Here is a 16881-nt window from a genome sequence, read left to right on the forward strand (position 1 = left end):
TTCTTCCTCCCCATGTGCAACACCTTGCACTTATCAGTGTTAAACCCCATCCTATTCTCATCCGCCCACCGTTGCAACCTGTCAAGGTCAGCTTGTAGCCTATTGCACCCTTCTAGTGCACCCACATCCCCCCACATCTTAGTGTCATCAGCAAACTTGAACAGGGTGCTTTCTACCCCCTCATCCAAGTCACTGATGAAGATGTTGAACAGTGCGGGCCCGAGGACCGAGCCCTGCGGAACCCCACTGCCCACGTCCTTCCAGGTCGAGAAGAACCCATCCACTACCACCCTCTGGGTGCGGCCCTCCAACCAGTTGGCGACCCATTTGACCGTGTGGGCATCGACACCACAGTCTCCCAGCTTTTTGATGAGGACAGGGTGAGAGACAGTGTCGAAAGCCTTCCGGAAGTCCAGAAAGACTACATCCACAGCAACCCCTGCGTCTAATGATTTGGTGACCTGATCGTAAAAGGCCACCAGGTTGGTCTGACAAGACCTGCCACTGATGAACCCATGTTGGTTGCCCCTGAGCATGCATTCCCCCGCAAGGCCCTCCTGGATGTGTGCCAGGATAATTTTTTCAAAGAGCTTACCCGGGATTGAGGTAAGACTAACTGGCCTGTAATTTCCCGGGTCCTCTTTTTTTCCCTTTTTTTCTTTCTGTTAAGTGTGCCAGCGTTATTATTTTGCTTTTGTACAGACTTCTAGTAGTTTAGGTAGTGTATTTTTTTCAAAATTTGACCTGCTGTAAAATATTTATGTGGAATCTTGTCAAGATATATAAGTTTATTTTAATCTACACAAGCTTTAATTGTATCATTTTGCATTGAGTTAATTTTTATTTGCTTACTCAAGAAGCAGTTGTGCATTAACTGCCTACAAGTATATGAAGAGTATAAACAAAGAGAAGATTAATTTCTTAAAATGCTAGACAATGGTATATTCCAGAGTGGTATACTACAAAGACTACAAAGTTATCCTTCAGCAATCTTTGAGGAACAGTGTGGGGAGCTAGGGAACTGGTGTTTGATTCTGTGGCACCGTGGGGTGCTGCTCTGTTAGGTGTGTAGACACCTCCACTTTATTCACAGGATAAACTCCAAAGATTTCAGATAGGAATCCATAGTTTCAAACATGTTCTAACATGTTGTGGTGTTTGAGTTCTTTACAACAGAATAACTGTTCTACTATTTTTCCATAGTCAGAAATCAAGTAAAAGCTAAGAGCTTCCCAAAAAAATTGCATCTAAAAAAATGGAGGAGCACTGCTCTATGGGCCTCATTAGAGGGTCAAGGCAACCAAGAATATTGTATGAAACTAAGGGAAACAGGGTTTGATCGTGCACTACAAAAATCTGTAGTTTTTTCATTTCTTTCAGTAGGCCTGAGATCGGGGGACATAAAAAACAGAGTCATGGTGTAGGAAACATTCTAGTGTTATCAGGGGAATGGGCAAGCTGGCATAACAGGTCTGTTGTTTTTAAGAACACTTAGAAAGTTTTGCTTTTCTACCCAAATTGTTAAATTAATTTAATGAAATCAAGTGGATCATCCAGGTAAATCAGCTCACAGGTTAATTTATGTACATGAGTGCTGTTAAGCACATGTTTTATGTCCTGTTGAAATCAGTTGGATTTATCCTACTTTTAAAGTACTTTGTTAAAACAGTGTTTACCTTGGTTAATTTATAACGTCTTGAGCTGGTAGAAGAATTTTATGATAATTCCCTTTAAAGTGAAATACATTGTGAGTATATATGTGCATGTATACAGTCCACATGAGCATTATTTTACTATATATAGGCTGTATCTACATGAAATGCTGACTGCTCAGTAGCCCAACTGCTACTGTGCCTCATGCTACTGTGCAGTACTGTCACAAAAAAGCCATTCATTGGTGCTACTGCACAGTAAGTTGGGTTACTGTGCAGTCATTTAGTTCTTAGTTATACAAGTACTAAATGACTGCACATTTATGACTGTGTAGTCAGCGTCTCGTGTAGATATGTCCACATAGTACTATATTTATACCTGCATCATAAAAATATGTGCATGTCATACATTGACATATAGGATTCAACCTTTAAATGATTTTAGAACAGGTTTATATAATTTAGGAAAAGCCTTTGTTTGAAATTTTAATGACTGCTCAATTTTTAAAAGAGTGCCTCATTGATGTTTGAAGTCACTCCAATGATTTGTACTAGTTTCTTCAGACAACCAACACAGGAGAATTGGATAATGAGTCCAGTTCAAGTATTTTATTATATGTCTGTGTCATCATTTATTGCAGGCTGTGGAGGGGAGGCCCACCTGAAAATTACATTTAAACTATGGTTCTGCTTTTAAAAAGATACTTTTAAAAGCATGACCTTCTCATGCAAGTGATAACTCTCTCTGTGTGAATTCAGGGTTAGACCTAATGACTTCAGCAACTAAAATAACTTTATACTAATATTTAGTTAGTCCTGTGGAGCCAGTGCAGCTGAAAGAAAGTGAGCCGTTACTCTTTCTGCACCATCAACGGAATTGTTTATCTAGTTCCAGTTACATGACCAATCAGTTACACCTATGTAATAGGGTTGTACTGGTGATATTCAGGGAACTAGTTTTAGACTGATGTTGAACATTTAGAGCTTAAACCTGCTCACTCTTACTTAATTAATTTTAACAGTGTTGGACCAAGCTATGAATTGCTTTGGTATTGTCTTCTGGTAACCGTATGCATGAAAAACCTTAGAGATAGCTGAGTGTCTAAGAAAAAAAAATCTAATGACCATCTCTCATTGTAATGAAGCACTGTAGCATAGGGATGCATATCAAAACAATAATGGGTACTACTTGGATATACATTACTTTGGTCTAAATTAAATGTAACCCCTCAGAGAATAGACGTTGGTATCACAGTGGAGAGTTCATATAAACTTCAGCTCTTCGTTCAGTGCTAGTCAATAAAGTAGAAAGCTCCTTAGAATGGCTGATGAATGACAATAAAAATGCCAGTGCCATTCAGAAAGATACTATGACCTAACCTAGTTTTGTGTGTTCAATTCTGATTACACAAGCTACAGACATTTAGAGCAGAACCTTGATATTGGTAGATACAGGCAAAATAAATAAGTAGCAGCGTGGAAAAAAAATCCCTGAGGAGAAACTGATGTCAGGATTTCCATGTTTACAGTGTGTGTCTACATGAGATGTTTACTGTGGAGTAGACTAATTAGCTTTACAATAAGCATTGCATGTCTACACACACGCCCCTATGGGACCCTATGGGTGTCTTCAGACGAACATGCATGTGCATTTTACCAGGGCAAATAGGAGTGCCACATGGTTGTGCTGCTGCTAATTGTCCCTGGAGAATGTCTGTGCATACGCACTCTGGCATGTGGTAGGTTGCTCCGGGTGGGGAAGGGGAGGCTGGGGCCAGCACTTGGGGTGGCCCCAGCAGCATAACCTGGGGTCCGGGGGGCCTGCGCAGGCAGCCTGGCTGGCAGTTGGAGTTTGGCTCTGACCAGTCAGGCTTCAGTTTCAGGTGGTGCACTTTGCCACCACGTGTGCTGCCCTGCTTTTTCCTAGCAGTGAGACACTGGTGTCAACCCCTTCACCCCACCTCCTGCGGTGCAAATTAGCAGGGTGGGGAATGCCTGCATGTGCAGTGTGTGTGGCACCACAGACAGGTCTGTGCGCTGCATACCTCATGTGCACACTCCTCCAGACGTGCTCTATTAGGCTGGAGTAAACTAACTCCTCAGCAAGATAATACTTGTATTATTTGTTTTTACTATTTATAAGTTTTACTTGTATTTACTGTTATTTACAAGTACTATCCTGCTGCAGAGCTTTTTACTCCACAGCAGCGCACATGTAGACACTGCCCTGGCTGACTGGGGCACACGGGTGCTTCATTGCAGGGGTTGCATGCTGGCTAGCCCTGTACTGGAGCACCCTTGTATTCCAGCTTAGCCTCTCTGCACCTTACTGAGCTGGGAGAAGCAGCCCTGGGCTGGTAGGCTGACTCCCAGGGCCCTGTGCCAACTAGGGCTGCTCCAACCTGGCTCAACGTGTTGTGTTCCTGGGCACACATTCAAACAGTGCATCCAAGAGCAATAAACAGAGCAATAGGGTCTGGAGTTTATTAATTTGTATTAATTGTATGTGTAGACAGGCCCACAGTGTACATGTGATATACATGCATAAAATATATAGTACAGCGCACACAAATCACATACATAATGGTTTAACTTTTTCCAAAACAAGGGCAAGGGTAACATCTAATGTAACTGACAGATAATTTACAACTGATTCAAATGTGAAGTTTAGTGAGGATATCTTTCAGATGAGGCTTTAGAGAAAAAAGAGAATATGTCATTTTTTATTTTATTTGATGCCCATTTAAATTATTTTGGAATAAATGCCCTATTTTGACATAAGCATCAACAAAAGACATGCATCCAAATAACTAAAAGAGAAAATTACAATTAGTGAAGTTGTGCTTGATTGCAGTTTCTGTGAAGAAAAGCTCTGGCAAAACTCTGAGTTGAATCAGGAAGTAGGCACAGGGCAGTAGTTGGAATCCCCTCTTTAAGTTTATGTGGGTTTAAATCCTAAGCCTTTAACCTAAAATTACCAGACATGGAACTGTTGAGTTAAACTTATTTAATTGTTTGACCTCCTTCCCACTTGTATCCTTTCCTTTGACTGCCATTGTTACCACGACAGTTGAAATAATGGGGGGAAAAAAAATCCACCCTGCTGTAACATTTCTTTGATGGTGACAGTTTCCACAGGTGAATTTCCATGCGGCCAGGCAAGAGCAGCAGAGTCTTCCAGACCTGTGTATGAACCCTACTTTTGTAGTGAATTTTATACTACTAAGAAGGAGTTTCTCAGAGCTGTAAAATCCTAAATAAAAATAAAACAGCGCTTTCCTCAAACCATTAGTGAAGGAAAATGTCAGTCAAACTTTATACTGTACTTTAGCCACTGCTGAAAAGCATAGCTCTAAGTAAGGGCCTTCAGCCTAAAGCCTGTGGGTCAAATCTGGGCTGCAGAGTCATTTTATCTGACCCCATGGAGCCAGGCTGTTTCTGTAGCATTTTAGTGGTGAGGAGTGTCTTCTGCGCCACAGTGGTGGCACTGCAGGGAAGAGATGTGATTGCAGCTCTGGCTCCAGCTTCATTTCTGACATCATGGGCCAGATCAGAAGCGCTCTATGGTTGGAGCTAAGCTCCATTAAAGCAACTGCCGGCTGCATAATGTTGCTGACCCCTAAGGTTACTCATTTTGGCCAAGTTCCAGCTACAGAAAATATAAGTGCTTGGGTCTCCCTCAAGCCCCAGGCCTCTTTTGAAAGATCTGTCTTTTCTTCTCTGACTCTTGTTGGCAGATCTAGCACCCCCCAAGTCCTCCCAACATTTTCCTCTTGAAGGAATTCCCGCAAAGCAGGTAATTAATTTCCCTCAGCTGGCCCAGCTCTGCTTCCCTGAAACCTCAGCTCTTGGGGCAGGCAGGTGGTGCTGCCTTTGGATATAGATAAGTTAACCCTTTCACTTCCAAGAAGTGGCCAGGAATTGCATATGTCAACATTGGCCCTAAATATTTTCCTCAGTTTGAGAGTAAAACTGAAATATGAAATCAAGAGAAAGGCACGGGGATAACTCATTTGTACTAGGTAGAAATGGTATACAGGCTTTCCCATTTGGCTTCACATTGTCATTTAAAATTAGGTTGGCTTGAAAGGCTCATTCAGACAGTAGCCAGTATCATAGTATCCAATCACTTTATAATGCAACAGGAAATAAGAAGACCCGATTCAGATTTAAAAGGTGCCAGGTACAAGATTTAAGGTGCCAAGTACAAGATTTAAGTTTGAATCCATATATCATTTTTACTGCATTTTTATTTGCTTTTTATTCCAGTTGTCAAGTATATTCCAAGATATATATCCTGTATAATATAAGTTAATCTGTAATTGAGTATGTATATCTTGCTGGGATCCTATCTTATCTTGCTGGGATCCTATGACCCCCACTGAGTTCCTGCCTCTGGGGCAGGGGGCTGGACTCAGTGGTCTTCCAAGGTCCCTTCCAGCCCAAATGTCTGTGAAATCTATGAAATGTTTCCCTTTGGCCTATGTACAAATGACCTATGTTGTGGCTACAAGCCTTAAACAAGGTCAGTCTTGTTTTACTTTTCAGTTGCTGAATATATGCAAAGGAGGCAGCTTGAATGTTTAAATTCTCTCAATCAAATTAGGATCAAAACATGATCTCATTTTAGCAAAAACATACAGTAATCCTACCTAATGCCATCATTTAAACATTTTAAGATCCCCAGCAGCAAAATGTTTTTAAGGACTACTATTGCAGGTTGCCAGTTAACTGTCAGAGATCGTTTGGGCATCTGATGTATAGTGTGCCTCTCCTTGCTTCTGACTCGCTTCTGTCTACAAACTCTTTCTCTTTTAACAGTCTTTGGGACAAATATACATAAGTTCTGTGCAGCATGGAGAATAGTGTAGTGGGTGGAGTAGCCATTAAAATAATGTGCTTGAGCTCAGAAAGTGGTATGTAAATAAGCTGCCATAAGAGTAAGAGACTAATTAAGTACAACAGGAATACAGAAAGCAACAGTGGGTGCATACACATGTACTAACTTTCTGACAGTTGAGTCGACTTAACTTTTCAAAGTCAGTTCAACTGTCAGAGCATGCACACTTATGTGAAGCAGAATCAACTTAAACACGGTACAAGAAAATACATCTCCGAGGTATACTATCTTGAGTTGCATTAGTTAAGCCGACTGCAGGGGAGGGCTCACAAAATGACTGTCACTATGTCCAGGAGCTTTACATGTATATGTTCTGACATGGCTTAATTTAAGTGGACTTAGTTAAGTTGCCTTATTTTAAGTTGACTTAGATGTATGCACGGACACTGTGGATGTATGTGACAGGCTCCTGGTGACTGCTGCAAGAACATCACTTGTGTTTGAGGTGAAATTTGAACCACAACCCATATTACCTCTTAACAAAATGCTCCTATTGATATTTTAGTTGAATATGTCTGTAGAGTTTCTATCAATGGAAGACTTACTGAATTGCCAGTAGTCCCAGATACTTGTTTAAGTATTGTTTTAAAAGCTTTTATGGATCAAATTGAACTTGGTTAACAGCAAACTGGTAATCTAGATTTTTTACATGTTTTTTGGAGGGGTATTTACAGCAGTAAACAGAGTTCAGTAAAGTAAATGTATGATAATACCCTAATTGCCCGTGCTCAATAATATTTTGTAGAGAGTTCTAGTCTTTGCCTTTTTACACTGTAATGTAATGCACATCGTGCAACATGTATACACATATTGTTTAAAGGTATTGAATGGCTTGCCTGTCTGATACGTTTTAATAGATTCTGGCCTTTTTCCATGACATCACTATTATAGCAGATTTCCTTGAAAATATGAACAGCTGCTGTGTATATTTTCTCCCTGTGTTTTATGCTACAAACTAAAGCAGCTTTTCAGTTCTTCACAAATGATGGCAATGCAAAACAAAGTAAATGCAGCCAAAATTACAGTGGTGAAGCTGTTAATAGACTGGTAATGTTGTGTAAGGAGTAGTTCATAATGCAGTAGGGGATACTGCTGTAGTCCCATTAGTCAAAGGTTCTTTCTGTTCTCTCTTCACCCCTGTGCACTAAGATGCATAATTTAAGAAGAAAGCCATGTTACAGTCAGCTTCCTGGCACAGATGGCAATGCAAATTAGTATTTTATTGTAGTATTTACAGTATCATTATTGTTCAGCCTTGCAAGGTCCATTCCTTTAAGTCCTTAGAGATCTATTTATGGAAACTTCCTTGTTTTTTGGGCAGATCCTGGGGTTCACAACAAAAAAGTATCAATGTAAGATAGATAGAACTGGAGGTTCGCCTGTAAAATTGATAGAATTACAGGTTCACATAGTTGGAAAGATGAGAAGGGATGTGCACTGCTAGACCATTTTGTTCCACCAGTTTTGTCCTGATCTAGTTCTGTTGGGTTAGGGACAGAAATTACACTTAAATGGATATAAGTGATTGGAAACCACAAATCAGTAACACAACAGAAGTTCAGTGCACATAAACGTCTTTCAAAATGGCTGAAACTGCTTCAAGATAAACGTGGATGGATGTAGTATCTGACTGAACTGGTTAAAGCAGTTTATTGACATTCTGTCCCAGATCCCCTCCAGATTCAAGTTAACTCACAGTTCCCTGGCATCCCAGGATGTTTTGTACCTGCCCTGCAAGACCCCTCTTGCAGGGTGAGCAGGCTAGCCTTGATTCAAGCTGTCTGCTCCAGCCAAACAGGGAAGCATGCTCTAGTGCCTCCCAGCTTCTGTCCTGGGCCACTGCAGGCATGCGGCTGCATTTCCAGAATCAAAAGTGAATGCCTGTTAACTTGCTTGTCAGTTCAATCTATGCAGCTTAGACTAACCTATGACAATTCAACCTCAGGCTTTTTGATTGTCTGTACTTAGCCTTGGAATTTCAACACTTTGGTATAGTATTTGAATATTGGAGCGTAAGGTCTTATGTGTCAAATGCAGGCACGACAAATAAACCTACAGTAAAAGCTCTGTTACAGGCATCCTTGCCTGTTCGGGCCTCCTCTTCTCCCGCCACGTCCGGGGTGTCGCTGCCCCTCCTGTGGCATCACCCACCCTCCTGTGGCATCACTGACCCTCCCGTGGGGCCCCAGCAAGACAGGCCCCATGCAGCCTGCTATGCCCTGGGTTTTGGGGGCTCGGCAGCACAGGCTGCTTTCCCCTGGGCCGTGGGGTCTTGGAGAAACCAGAAGTATCATGGTGGGCACTTCCGGTTTCACTTTACCTTACAAGCTGGCATGCTGGTTAATAGAACATGCAGGCTTGTAAGATGCCAGATAAGTGAGGTTTTTACTGTATTTGATTCTAGCAAAAATCTTAAAAAGAATGTAGAATATTCCATATGTTACATAAAGAATTTCAGTGCCTTACTTTAGATGAATAGAAAGTATGTTCTTTTAATGGCTTGTATCATTCCTGTTGGCAAACAGTAAGCAAAGAGTTCACACCTGTCTCTGTTCCTACACATGTTCAGGTTGGAGTAATTAACACTGAACCTAATCATGTGCTCAAAATTACCAGAAAGTACTAAAATAAAAGCTGCCTTCTACTTCTAAATCATGCTTATGACTCTTGTGAAGAACGTTAGGGCAGTGTTTCTTAACCCATGGGTCACAAACCAAAAGTGGGTCACAAAAATATATGAAAGGGTCATGAACAAACTTTAAAAAATGGATCAACATGCTTTAAAAATGGATTCTTCTTTAAAGATGAAAAGCATGGGAAACCATGGGTTTTCTCTTGCAGGCTGGCAGAGTTCAGCCTGCAAGGGGCTGCGTGGGGCCCCCTATGACCCACAGACATCCCCCCTGCCCCACACAACAAGGAACTGGGACCTCAGGGCAGCGGGTTGGGAGGGTGGGCCACTGAGTCGGTACTGGTCATTGATGTTTACCAAAGAGTCCTGGTACAAAAAGGTTGAGAACCACTACCTTAGGGTATGTGGTGAAGTTGGGCTGGTCTAAGTGCCTATCTGTACAGACGTTTGGCACTTAGTGGGGGGGTTAGATGGGGCAAAAATGGCCAGCCTAATCTAAATTAGATCACCTGAGGAAGTGAACTAAATTGGTGGGGACCAGGTTAGCCCAATGTACTGAACGTCTTCACATGCTTGGAACACAGGTATGTGGGTTGGGAAAGCCCAGCTACTTGCCCCCAGCTGTAGGGCTGCATTTTTATTGTCCAAGGTTCCCCGTCCCTACACACACCCTGACTGGGCTATTTTTAGCACTCCCCCCCCCCCCTTCCCCAGTCATACTGCCAGACTCCACCCAGACCCACAAAATCCCCTTGCAGAGACCCACTAGCTCATGACACTGACTTAGATCGGGTTCCCGGTGCAACTCCCAGCAATGGCAAACATGTACACAAGCTGGTCCCAATCTATGATCATGCAGCTTAAACTAAGCTGCATGATTATAGATTAGTTGTTGGAAACATCTGCATGTACCGTTAGTGAAAGCAGGTGTTCATTGGAAATTTTTCCCTATTTTGTGATAGAGGGAGGCAAAATGCCCCATGATCTTGTGAACAGGCTAAGGAGCACATTTTACAAAGGTGCTACATTGTAAAAAAGATGTAGCATATGCACACCTACCTGTTGCATCAAGGAGGAGGATGGAATCTTTGGTATGCTACTAAGCTGGTTGGCTTTGTCCTTTTAGGAGCATCTTACTGCCTTATTTCCCATCTGGTTTGCACTGCTAGTGATGTTAACCACAATGTCATTCTTGTGCATGTCTTACATAAATGTATTTCTTTGTGCCTCAGTCCCTGCCCTTTGCACTAGTCTACCAACACTTTGGTCTCATTTAAATCCTTCCTCAGAATAAAAAAAAGCTTACACTTCATATGCAGCAACTTGGTATCTTTGTTCTCTATTTGAAATATATGTTAATACAATCATCCAGATACACATATGCTTAATTTAAGAGCTCATGTGACTGTACAGTATCACCATTTGCCTTATCCTTCTGTGTTTGTTTTAATGTCTGGCAGAAGAAAAAGAAAATTACCTATTTTGTTTGTTGAGAAAAGTGAAGTTGCAAAACAAGTCAGATAATTTTCATATGATCAGTGTTTCTTCCTGGAGGCTCTTGTGAATCTGTAGTATGAAACTTGATCAAGGTGGTCTGGAGTAAGTAGATAAGCTTTTTTCTCTGTTTCAGTACTATGAAGACACTGGGAACCAGATGATACCTATTAGAAGCTGCGAAAATATTTCTTTCATCCAGGTATTTTCCCAAGTTGGTCTAATGTTCCGAGTACTGTTCTTTGCCTTGGTTCATTTATAGTAACAGATATTCAGTATGTGTAAAAACATGTTACCATCCAGCACACTCTTGGCTACAGATCAAAGGAGCTTAGGAATGGTGAGTTATACCATCTTGAGTGGGGAATACCTTATGCTTCTGAAATAATTTTGAATTAAGCAATTTTCAAAGGATAGACACTGCAGGTGAAAATTGATTTGGTGGTTTTATGCTGTTGCCTGGTGGACCCTATTGGCATGCTCTGGGGGTTGGGGAGGAGGGCAGCATTTTAATTAGAGTGGCTCCAAGAGCTGCTCTAATTAAAGAGCCACAACATCTCGTGTATCAGTGTCCCCATGCTTCAAAATGGCAGCAGGGTCATTTGAGCTAAGGATCATTAAGTGGACTTTAGTTCAAGGGCCTCTTGCACCATTTTGAAGCGCAGGGACACTGAGATGCGGAGGCTGGTTGGAGCATGGCAATTGCCACACTCCAGCAGACTCAATTAAGTCTGCTGCAATGCACTTTAATTCTGCAGGGCTCAGGATGCCTGTGCACAAGCACGGGGGCTGCTCTGACACGCTGTAATGACATGGCATTGGAGCAGCCTCCACACTCGTGTACAGGCACCCTATGAACCCCACAGAATTGTCATGCATCTTGGCCACTTAAGGAGTCTCAGCGTGGGGTTAGAAATAGCAAAGGTGTTTCAGAGGCATCTGAAAGCTATGTGATCATCCAACTCTATAATGTGCCCCTAAAAATACTATATTAATGTAGCCTTATTTCTTCTAGTCTTTCTCCTAGGTGATTCTTAGGGTAGACATTGAAAATTTAAACTTTTAAAGCCAACTTGTGTTTCTCTTGGAAATTTTGTGATAGGAATTGAGAAGGATCACCTTATGCCAGGGTGTGGTTTTATTTCTTTTGTAATGCATGTATAATATTTTACTCAGTGGGATTTTCAGTTTCAGAGGGAGAAGTAATGAGCCTTCAGTATATAAATACCTGACACTAAACAGTAAATCTTATATTAATTATGCAGGAAAACTTAGTATTTTTCTTCTACTTCTATAGGCCACTTAATTTGGGCACAGAAAATAAGGAGCCATTTAGTCAGAGTATAGAAATAGATGTTCCCAGACCTGTGCAGGTTTGAGAAAGTTGGGAGAGCATGGAAGGAGGGAGGCTGCATGGCACCACTGGTGCCACGGTGCACAATCCCTGTGCTTCTAGCATGCAAAGATTGAGGAAGCCTAGTGCTAGTGGTAACACTAAAGTCCCCAGAGGAGCAAAGGAATTGGTAGCAGTGAATGTGGATGGGCCATAATCCTATGCCTTGTGTTCCTTTCACCATTCATTCTCTTTTGATTAATGATAGATTCTGTATAGTCCCCGATGAGGAAAGGCTCAAAGTCTCCGATGACTTTTGCATTTCGGAAAGCTGGCTGGGTTCCAGTTAGATTACAGTGAGCTAAACTGAAAAGATGGTGATTTTAATGCTAGCCTTGGATGGAGAACAGGGCTATGCTATAATAATATTGTACCCAAGCTTAGGCCCAGTCTGTGGCTACAGATGTGATCCTTCATAAAAGAATTAACAAATATCTTTGTGATATGTTAAGTATCAGTCCTTAGATTCAGCTAGCATGGAATCATCAGAAAGCATGATTGATCTTTTCTGCATCGCATGTGACATTTCATTCCCCTACCTGAATTGTACTACCTGACTAAACACAATGAGCAAACATTCTGTATTGTCTTATAATAGTTGTGCTTAACATTTTGCCCCCACAGAATCAGGCCCTGAGCACTGGGATTGGGACCTGGCACCTAGCACTTCCCGCCTCTGGCTGTCCATGTTGGGATCGGGCCCCACACTACCCCTCTAGACGTTGTGATTGGGTCCTGGCACCCCATGCTGCCTCTGCTCAGTCCCTGTAGCAGGATAGGGCCCTGTGTGCCAGGATCAGTGCACAAGGGCCCTATTGCACTAGGATTGGGCCCCCATCTTCCCACCTTGTATGCCCAATCTAGCACTTAAGGCTATGCTGCCTGGCCTGTTCCCACAGGTCTGGAAATTTGGCAGCAGCCACTGTTCCCCTGCTGCCAAGTTTTCAGAACCATAGTGAGGCCCACCTGGATCTGGCCCCTGGGCTGGGGGTTGAGCATCCCTTCCTTATAACTTCAACTATCTGAAGTCGGGGGAAGAAGAGAGGGGGTGATGGAGTGCCAGATTTGAGTGAATACATATGGAAGCTATTGTTCTTATTTAGTATGCGTGAGACCTCAAAGTCCACTGGGCTTCCAGTGTCACATTTTGATCTAGCTGCATCATCTAACTGTGTCCAAAACATCAGATCTCAATTATCCTTAGAATTACACATGTAACTAAGTTCATCCTTTAAATATTTTTATGTAATTCATTTTGTAGTCCTAATGATGTTTCCATTAAAGCCAATATCAACATTCTTACAGTTTTTGGTGGGTGCACAGGAATAACTCTCAGTTCAGTTATTATTAATTATTTCCTTAGGTCATTTTTTAATAGTCCTCTAATATTTATTTATAAGGCTTTGGCACAAATAAGTGCAGGTCATTTCATGAGGGCAGACCTGTGTTTGTGTTGTTTCATTTCCTGTGTTTGTATGTTGTCATTCTGTAATCCATCTGTAAGGTGCAAACTGTAGGATTAGGACTTGCCTGATCAAGTCAGCTATACAAAACTGTGTATGAATAAGCATTTTTCCTTATTATACAAATTATGGATCACTAGCAATGTTTATTTCTAGTAGTTTTGGCAACTTTGTTCTGTGTAAATAGGCTGTGGGGTATTTTATTGCCCTATTTAAATAATGATTCAAAATAACCTGGGTTTTTTATTCCCTTTCCCAAAAAAATGACCTATTTTCTTTGTTTTAGTTTGAGAGAAATTTATATTTGTATAAAGTTCATCTTAATAGATTTTTAAGAAAGTATTCATTGGAAAATATAAACAGTCATTAAGAAGCCCATAAAAATATTGCAGTAGATCTATGATTCTGTAAAAGAAACATGGCAAATCTCAACTATTTGCTGACAATGAACACAGGAGTAAGCAATATGACTCACAGTTTTTATTTTCATAATCCTTAGTATATATAATACCAAGTAATTTACCGATGAAGGCAGATATTGTCATCTATATTTCAGTTGTTAAAATCTGGGGTAATTCAACTGAAATCAGAATAATATATTAATATTAGGACTAACCATCGTGGTTAACGTGTATGATTAATGCAGTAATCAGTGTTCGGGTTAATTTTTTTAATGCATTAATTGCGCACGTGGTTTTGGAGCCTGCACCTGAGCTCTGCTTTGCTGCCACCCCTGCCACCTTTGGACTGCCCCGTGGGGAGGCAGTGACAGTGCAGAGGACCATAGGGCAGCCTGGGTGTGGGCTCCAGGCTGTTGCAGCAGGGGGGGGACACACGCATGCACAGACACAGATAAACAGCCACAGCATGCACACGGACAAGAATGCAGCCTGGTGGCATGTAAAGCACCACCCAGCAGGTATGTCTGTGGGGGAGAAGGGGCGTGGGAGAGGAAAGGAGCAGGGGGGAAGATTGAAGCCCCCACAATGAGAGAGGGAGTTGGGTAGCAGCAGGGGCAGGGACTGGGGTGAATGGGGCCTTAGGGCAGTGGCAGGTCATGGGATGGAGACATAGGCTTGTCCAGGAGTATGGGAGGGTATGGCTCCTGCCACTGCGCACACCCCCAGGGGAGGCATGGGGGGCATGTGCCCCCTGGATTTGTGTGTGGGGTGGAGGTGGGCTGCAGCTATGGGCTGGGGCCCTGTGCCCTGCTGCCTTTGCCCTGAGAGCTGTGCACTGGCTATGCTGTGCATCTCTTGCCTGTCCAGCAGTGGGGGGCACAGCATGGTGTCATGCAGCTCCTGGGGCAATGACAGCAGGGCACAGATTCCCAAGTCCACAGCTCACCTTCCTCCTGTGCACAAATCTGGGAGGCATGTGCCCCTGTTCCTCCTGTGGAGGTGTGCTCAGTGGTGGGAGCCATGCCCCTCCCATACCTGGGCAAGCCACCTGTGGCTTTATCCCATGACCCACCCCAGCCCTGGGGCCCCATTCACCCCAGCTGCTGCCCCTGCCCCACTTCCTCCATGCCCCTTCCTTTCCACAGTCTTACTTGCTGGGCAATGTTTGCCTGTGCCTGTCTATGTGTCTGCCCCTCAACCACAGCCCCCCAGCCCTGCTGCTGCCCCTCACTCCTTACCCACAATACCCTGCATCATGCCAGGGCATGTGGGAACTCCCCTCTCCAGGTTTCAAACACCACATGCACATACCCACAGCCCCCCACACCTTCACAAATTCTCACACATGCCCCACCCCCACCTCAACCATACAAAGTATGTGCATAATTTTGCATAATTTGAGTTTTTCTGTGCATAAGTTTGAGTTTTTAGCTGTGTGATTAAAATTGCAATTAATTGTGACCTATTTTTTTAATTGCACAAGCAATCGCCATCAACTTTTTAAATAATTTGACAACCTTAATTCATATTTAAATTGTAAATTGATCCGTATGTTTGTACAAGTTGTACTACAGATCTCCAATTCATGTACCAAGAGAACTGGAACATGAACTTTCCAAGCTTCTACAGATTTGGCTTCATGTAACTGGTTTTATGTATCGCTTCATAGTTCAATTTCTAAAATATTTATAGGATCTTCTTTATGATGGTGTAAATGTGGATAATGTAATTCTGTAAAAATTACCCAGTTGAGATTTTTAATGAAACATTCCTTAACATAATTAAATCGAAATGTTTATGCTGGTGAAACCAGTGATCTCTGATTGAGACAATCTGTAGTGGAGGATAATGAAATCCTGTATGTTGTATAAATAAACACTGGGAAATTGTGTACTTGTTACACTATGAATGTTTTTCACCAGGTCTACTCTATAAGAAGCATTATTAATGGTAAGAGAAAAAATTGGGGGTGGGGGGAAGTCCCACATTTTAGTTAATTGAAAGTGAAATTTCAGATATTTATTATATTTCCTTCTAGTTCTGTTGCTAGAGTGGGCACATACTACAAAGAGTTCAGTTAACAACCTAAACTGTACCTCAAAAACTAATAAATTTGAACTCCAGATTATACAAGACACATGCAGAGGCATTACTGAGGCCCACATTTTCCAGAGATCATTTTGCTTGAACATGTTTCACACTTACATATAAATCCATGTCTCCAATGATAAAACATTTACAGTACAATCAACCTGAAGGTTAACAGAGCAGCATTTTTTCATTTGCAGTGTATGTTGAAACAGCACCTGCTAAGGTGACTTTATATCAGGGTGGCGGTATTGCTGCCCTGTACTTGAAGTTACACACAAATGCACGTTACAACTGTTTTAAAAGGTGGGGAAGGAGCTGCTCCTTGGGGTTAAAGCTGGAGCTGTTTTTCTGCACTTGGATCACTATAGAATATTACAGATATAACAGTTGCATCCTAACAACTTAAAACAGTTATTACGTCTGTTTATACTTGAAGTTTATTTCTAACTATAATTTGTTATTGTACTTTTATTTATCAGCCATTTGTTTGAAAGTTGAGAATTTTGTGTTTGTATTTCTTAATGCTGTTGAGTTTGTTAAAAATACTTGGAAGTCCAGGTGACTCATAATGGTAGGGTTTTTTTAACCTCAGGTCATTGGTTTCAAGTTGGCGTAGGTTGGCATTGAATACAATTTATTATGGGCTGCCTACTTGACAACCGGTAGTCTGCTTTGTCTGAAACAAATGAGTGGCTTTCAGTTTATTTTTAGGGGACAGAAGTCTGCACTGCAAACTACCATTGCTACTGAAGCATGCTTTCCTTGGGTAGAAAGCAAAAGGCCAAGAGTTGATGGGCATGCAGTGTTGGTAAACATTAGGGCTGTGCAAAACAGCACCATTCCATTTCGACTTCC

At 42.0% G+C, this 16881-nt stretch overlaps 1 protein-coding gene across 8 annotated transcripts in view; it reads left to right on the plus strand.

Annotated features, from left to right (window-relative positions):
- Nucleotides 1–16881, plus strand: part of BMPR1B (bone morphogenetic protein receptor type 1B) — a 495158-nt gene that overhangs the window by 187447 nt on the left and 290830 nt on the right. For 4 of the 8 annotated variants that reach the window (XM_090037100.1, XM_090037099.1, XM_090037106.1 and 1 more), the window contains one exon: nt 10815–10880. The exons of the other annotated variants lie outside the window; for them this stretch is intronic. The gene's annotated coding sequence lies outside the window, so the exon portion shown is untranslated. The remainder of the gene's footprint in view (nt 1–10814; nt 10881–16881) is intronic. 8 annotated transcript variants of the gene reach the window in all.

This window comes from Crocodylus siamensis, chromosome 2 (genome assembly GCF_052110815.1).
Source record: "Crocodylus siamensis isolate JL-2025a chromosome 2, ASM5211081v1, whole genome shotgun sequence".
Classification (NCBI taxonomy): Eukaryota; Metazoa; Chordata; order Crocodylia; family Crocodylidae; genus Crocodylus; species Crocodylus siamensis.